Here is a 7068-nt window from a genome sequence, read left to right on the forward strand (position 1 = left end):
TCCAAAAGCTTCCCCCAGCTCCCATGTGTGTGTGCCAGTGGCTGGTGGTGGGACGCTGGTAAGAACACTTGAGATCTGCTCTCTTAAATTGTTTAGTACACAATACGGTATTATCAACTATAGGTACTACGTTGTCTTTACGATTTTTTAAAGACAGGGTCTCGCTCTATCACCCAGGCTAGAGTGCAGTGGTGTGATCATGGCTCAGTGCAGCCTTGACCTTCCGGGCCCAAGTCATCTTCCAGTCTCAGCCTCCTGAATAGCTGTGATCACAGGTACGTGCCACCACACCCAGCTAATTTTTAAACCTATTTTTGTAGTATTGGGGTCTCCCTGTTTTACTCAGGCTGCTCTCAAACTCCTGGCCTCAAGTGATCCTGCTGCTTCAGCCTCCCAAAGTACTGGGATTACAGGCATGAGCCATCACATCTGCTAAGAGTCCCCCCACCACAGAGGGAAGAACTGCATTTTCACAGCTGCAGATTTTTATGGCGGAGGATAGGCTTCAAAAACATGTTTTTGTTTTTTTTTTTTGAGATGGAGTTTCGCTCTTATTGCCCAGGCTGGAATGCAATGGCGTGATCTTGTCTCACCGCAACCTCCGCCTCATGTGTTCAAGTGATTCTCCTGCCTCAGCCTCCCGAGTAGCTGGGATTACAGGCCCCCACCACCACACCCGGCTAATTGTTGTATTTTTAGTAGAGACGGAGTTTCACCATGTTGGCCAGGCTGGTCTTGAACTACTGAGCTAAGTGATCTGCCCACCTTGGCCTCCCAAAGTGGTGGGATTACAGGCGTGAGCCTTGGTGCCTGGCTTGAGATTGTGTTTTTTTCTTGCCTTTTGGCATGCCTTGAAATTTTTTGTTGAAATCTAGACATACTGTATCAGATGACAGGAACTAAGGTCAAGAGGCCTTTAGTGTGAGGAGGGTCTATTTCATTTTATATTTATTTATTTATTTATTTATTTATTTATTTATTTTAAAGGCTTGTTTTATTTTAATGGCTGATCCACATAATAACGGAGGCCAGTATGTACAAAGGGGGAGCTTTTATTTCTTGGTCTTTTCCTCCTGGGACAAAGTCTTGATGATCTCCTTCTTCTTGGTCTGGAGGTGTTCTTCAAGGACCACCTTGTGTGCTTCCTTGGTCTTAGACCTGTGGGCCTCAGCCTGGTCAGCCAGGGGCTTCTTGCGGGCCTTGTCTGCCTTCAGCTTGTGACTTGTTCCATGAGAATCCGCTGGTTTGTGAACACATTCCCTTTCAACTTCAGGTACAGGCTGTGATACACGTGGCGATCAATCTTAGATTCTGAGCAGCCGGCACGCAGAACCCTCATTCTCCTCATCCATGTGACCTTCTCTGGCATTCAGGCATTGGCTGTACCCTTCCGCTTACCTATGCCCAAGTGCCTGCCCTGCCGGCGGGTCAAGGTGCTTTTCCGGCATCGAGCCCGGGAATGGACCATCCCAGGTTTGAGGATGGTGGGCCCATCTTTGATCAGCTTCTGGATCTGCTGACAGGAGTTGGCATTCACGGGAGTTGGCATTGGCAATTTCATTGGTCTCATTGGGTCCAACCAGACCTTCTTCTTGCCACAGTAGAGGACACTAGAGACGAGCCTCTTCTGAAGTGTGAGCATACTCATGGCTGCGGCTGCAGCAGCGAAAGGAAAGCGCTCGATCGCATTTTATATTTATTTATTTAAATTTTTTGAGATAGGGTCTTGCTGTGTTGCCCAGGCTGGGGTGCAGTGGCACTGTAGCCTCTAGCTCCCAGACTCAGGTGATCCTCCTACCTCAGCCTCCCGAGTAGCTGGGACAACAGGCACGTGCCACCAAGCTCAGATAATTTTTTTGTAGTTTTTGTAGAGATGGGGTTTCGCCACGTTGCCAAGGCTGGTCTCGAACTCCTAGGCTCAAGCGACCACCCACCTCAGCCTCCCAAAGTGCTGAGATTACAGGCGTGAGCCACTGCGTCCGGCCCAGGCTAGATTATCCTCTTTCTAGGAGGTGGGCGGTGTTAGGTGTTTGCTGCGGCTGCAGGTGCCAGAGGCTCCACGTCTTCTACTGTCCTCATTGTTGTCTCCCTCCTGACTTTGGGAGGTCTGAGCCTTGAGTTCTGTCGCCTGTGACTCCCGTGATTGTACCGCAGCTTGTAGATGTGGTGAGGTGTGGGAGAGGGGGAACATTCTGTCGTCAGTCCTGTCTTGGGCCTGGATCTTGGGGCTGCGACATTCACAAGTATCCCGGCAGGGGCGTCACTTTTCCCCCGCTACTTATTATCTTCTCTGGCTCACGTTCCTTCCCGACCTAATTGCTTGCAACCTGGCTCCTGCGCACTGTGCTTGTTCTCTGCGAAGCCTGGAGGGGGATGGAGGGGGCTAGAAGGAGTATTCCCTTCCCCTACCTGGGATGGGCTCTGGCAAAGCAAAGCTCTTCCCCCTGGAATGGGGCCTTGGCTAGAAGGCTTTGAGTGTTTTCACAAGGATCTCTACCCCCACCGCAGCCAGAGCCTGTGGGATCTTTTTTTTTTTTTTTTTTTTTTTTTTTTTTTGTGATAGTCTAGCTCTGTTGCCAGGCTAGAGTGCAGTGGCGCCATCTCGGCTCACTGCAAGCTCTACCTGCGGGGTTCAAGTGATTCTCCTGCCTCAGCCTCCCGAGTAGCAGGGACTTCAGGCATCCGCAACCACGCCCCGCTAATTTTTGTATTTTTAGTAGAGATGGGGTTTCGTCATGTTGGCCAGGATGGTCTCAGTATCTTGACCTCGTGATTCACTTGCCTCAGCCTCCTGAAGTGCTGGGATTACAGGCGTGAGCCACCGCTCCCGGCCCCGGATCTTCGACAGAATCAAGTGGGATTACTGGAGGGAAACCCATGAAAGTGTGGAGCACCCCCTAGCCTGAAGACTTGAGGATTTTGTCCCTCTGATGCCAGTCCACACTCAGCCTCTAGCAATTTATCCGAGTTCCCATCTGTGTTCCCAGTTCCGGTTCCTGTGGCTTCTGCTCCGGGTCTGCAGATGTCGCTGGGATTCTCCAGGTTTTCCTGTCTCTCCTGACTTCGGGTGGAGCTTTGCCTTGAAAACTCAGGGCTCTGAAATCACAGAGAACTTCAAGAAAAGTTTCAACTGCGAGAAAACTCATCGATTTTCAGTTTGTCCAAGTTTTTTTTTTTTTTTTTAATTTTAATAATGAAATAATAAGAGTGGCGACTTTCAAGTTTTTTGTTTTTTGTTTTTTGTTTTTTACTAGTACTTGCTGTGTCACCAAGGCTGGAGTACAGTGGCACCATCTCGGCTCATTGCAACCTTGGCCTCCCAGGCTCAAGCAATCCTTCTACTTTAGCTTCCCAAGTATTTGGGACTGCAAGCACGCACCACTATGCCAGGCTAATTTTGTAGTACTTTTTGTAGAGATGGGGTTTCGCCATGTTGCCCATTGCACTACAGCCTGGGTGACAGAGCAAGACTCTGCCTCAAAAAAAAAAAAAAAAAAAAAAAAAAAAAAAAAAAAAAAATTAATGACAGGCAGATAACCACAGATCCAGGAAACTTAGAGAACACTAATCTGGATAAATAGCAACAAATAACCACAACAAAAATACCAGAAATAGAAAGACACACATACACACACACACACACACACACACACACACATACACAAGCAAAACAAAAAACAAACACATACAGAATTCACACCCAGACACAACATATTCAAACTGCAGAAAGCCATAGAAAACGGATACAAGTGCAAGTGGCATGTATTGCCTCTTCTTCTTTTTTTTTTTTTTTTTTGGATGGAGTCTCACTCTGTCACCAGGCTGGAGTGCAGTGGCACGATCTTGGCTTACTGCAACCTCCGCCTTCCGGGTTCAAGCAATTCTTCTACCTCATCCTTCCAAGTAGCTGGGATTAGAGATACCTGCCACCATGCCCGGCTAAATTTTTTTGTATTTTTAGTAGAGATGAGGTTTTACCATGTTGGCCAGGCTGGTCTCGAACTCTTGACCTCAGGTGATCCACCCACCTTGGCCTCCCAAAGTGCTGGGATTTCAGGCGTGAGCCACTGTGCCTGGCCAGCAAGTAGTATTTAAATAGCCATATATAAATATACAAATATATATATATAGATAAATATATGAATACATATATATATATATGTGTCTGTGTGTGTGTGTATATATATATATATGGTTTTTTTTTTTTTTGTGGGGGGGGACAGTCTCGCTCTGTCCCCCAGGCTGGAGTGCAGTGGTGCTGATCTTGGCTCACCTCAACCTGTACCTCCCTGGTTCAAGCAATTCTCCTGCATCAGCCTCCCAAGTGGCTGGGACTACAGGCACCTGCCACCACAACTGGCTAATTTTTTTGTTTTTATTAGAGGGGAGGTTTCACCATATTGGCCAAGCTGATCTTGAACTCCTGACCTTAAATGATCCACCCACCTAGGCCTTCCAAAGTGCTGGGATTACAGGTGTGAGCCACTGTGGCTGGCCTAAATAGCAATACATTTATAAGTCCACATCTACAGGATTTATTTGCTATATGCCACAATCAGTGGCAACAATGAGAATGCTGGTTTTGGTTTTTTTTTTTTAGACGAAGTCTTGCTTTGTCACCCAGACTGGAGTGCAGTGGTATGATTTCGGCTCACTGCAACCTCCACCTCCTGGGTTTGAGTGATTCTCCCACCTCAGCCTCCTGAGTAGCTGGGACTACAGGTGTGTGACCCCACGCCTGGCTAATTTTTGTAGTTTTTTTTGTTTGTTTGTTTTTTGAGACGGAGTTTCACTCTGTTGGCCAGGCTGGAGTGCAGTGGCACTATCTCGGCTCACTGCAAACTCTGCCTTCCCAGTTCAACTGATTCTCCTGCCACAGTCTCCTGAGTAGCTGGTATTACAGGCATGCATCACCACGCCCAGCTAATTTTTGTGTTTTTAGTATAGACAAGGTTTCACCATGTTGGCCAGCCTGATCTTGAACTCCTGACCTCAAGTGATCTGCCTGCCTCTGCTTCCCAAAGTGCTGGGAGTACAGGCGTGAGCCACCATGCCCGGCCTCACACCCTGCTAATTTCTGTATTTTTAGTAGAGACAGGGTTGCACCAAGTTGGCCAGGCTGATCTCAAACTCCTGACCTCAGATGATCCTCCTGCCTCAGCCTCCCAAAGTGCTGGAATTACAGGTCTGAGCCACTGTGCCCAGCTTGAACCAGTTTTATTACAGCGTTTCCAAGACAACAAGGTAAGCAGTTCAAAAACTGTCGACATTGACAACTGCTTATTTGTTTGAATCAAGATCATGAGGTCAAGAGATCGAGACCATCCTGGCCAACATGGTGAAACCCTGTCTCTACTAAAAATACAAAATTGGCTGGATATGGTGGCACGCACCTGTAGTCACAGCTACTCGGGAGGCTGAGAGAGGAGAATTGCTTGAACCCAGGAGGCTGAGGTTGCAGTGAGCCAAGATCGCACCACTGCACTCCAGCCTGGGTGACAGAGTGAGACTTTAAAATAAAATATAAAATAAAATAAAATAAAATAAAATAAAATAAAATAAAAGTTCAGAAGATTCAAAGAGAAAGTGTAGGAGGAATTTTTTTGTTTCAAAGTTGAATGGCGTGGCGGGGCGTGGTAGCTTACACCTGTAATATCAGATCTTTTGGAGGCCAAGGTGGGAAGATCCCTTAAGACCAGGAGTTCAAGACTAGCTTGGGCAACATGGCGAGACCTCGTCTCTACAAAAAAAAAAAGAATAAAAAAAGCTGGGTATGGTACACTTGTAGTTCCAGCTACTGGGAGGCTGAGGTGGGAGGATCACTAAAAAAATAAAATTAAAAAAATAAAGTTGAATTGCTAACTAACCATTGCCAGATATAAACAAGTCCCTCTCCTAGACAAGCTCCATGCAGGGAGAAGTGACTTATGCCCCATCCTCCAGGGCTGAGCACAATGCCTTGGGTATAGCTGGTGACTCAACACTATTAGTAGGATTTTATTTTATTTTTTATTTTTATTTTTATTTTTTGAGATGGAGTTTCGTTCTTGATGCCCAGGCTGGAGTCCAATGGCATGATCTCAGCTCACCGCAACTTCCGCCTCCCAGGTTCAAGAGATTCTCCTACCTCAACCTCCTGAGTAACTGGGATTACAGGCATGCGCCACCACACCCGGCTAATTTTGTATTTTAGTAGAGATGGAGTTTCACCATGTTGGTCAGGTTGGTCTTGAACTCCTGACCTCAGGTAATCCGTCCACCTCGACCTTCCAATGTGCTGGGATTACAGGTGTGAGCCACCGCACCTGGCCTAGTTGTGGATTTAACTGCACAAGAACCATCATTGGCCATGGCAAGACGATTTATTTGCTGAACCTTGCCTGGCATCTGAGCATGGAATTCCGTAATGAACTGAGAAATGAACTTTAGGGCGCTAAAGCAGATGCCCACAGGCATGACTTCAAAGACCAGTGTTAGAACATTCCACAACGGGGATGTTCGCAATGAAGACACACCTGCCCAGAAATGAGTTCAGGTGGTAGCACAAGTTGACCTGTTAGGCATCTTCAATGGTGATATGGTTTGGATTTTTGTCCTGGCCAAATCTCATGTTGAATTTGAGGAGGGGCCTGGTGGGAGATGACTGGATCATGGGGGCGGATTTCCCCCTTGCTATTCTCATCATAGTGAGTGAGTTCTCATGATAGCTGATGGTTTGAAAGTGTGTGGCATTTGGGCCAGGCGCGGTAACTCACACATGTAATCCCAGCACTATGGGAGACTGTGGCAGGCAGATCACGAGTTCAGGAGACCAGCCTGACCAACATGGTGAAACCCCGTCTCTGCTAAAAATACAAAAATTAGCCAGGTGTGGTGGCACATGCCTGTAATCCCAGCTACTCAGGAGGCTGAGGCAGGATAAATGCTTGAACCTGGGAGGCAGAGGTTGCAGTGAGCCGAGATCGCGCCACTGCACTCCAGCCTGGGCAACAAGAGCAAAACTCCGTCTCAAAAAAAAAAAAAAAGAAAAGAAAAAAAGGAAGTGTGTGGCACTTCATGCCTTGCTCT

At 47.2% G+C, this 7068-nt stretch overlaps 1 pseudogene; it reads right to left on the reverse strand.

Moving 5' to 3' along the window:
- Positions 1–1052: 1052 nt before the first annotated feature.
- On the reverse strand, positions 1053–1657 carry LOC104660550 (annotated as a pseudogene).
- Between the last annotated feature and the right edge of the window lie 5411 nt (positions 1658–7068).

This window comes from Rhinopithecus roxellana, chromosome 16, assembly GCF_007565055.1.
Source record: "Rhinopithecus roxellana isolate Shanxi Qingling chromosome 16, ASM756505v1, whole genome shotgun sequence".
Taxonomy (NCBI): Eukaryota; Metazoa; Chordata; class Mammalia; order Primates; family Cercopithecidae; genus Rhinopithecus; species Rhinopithecus roxellana.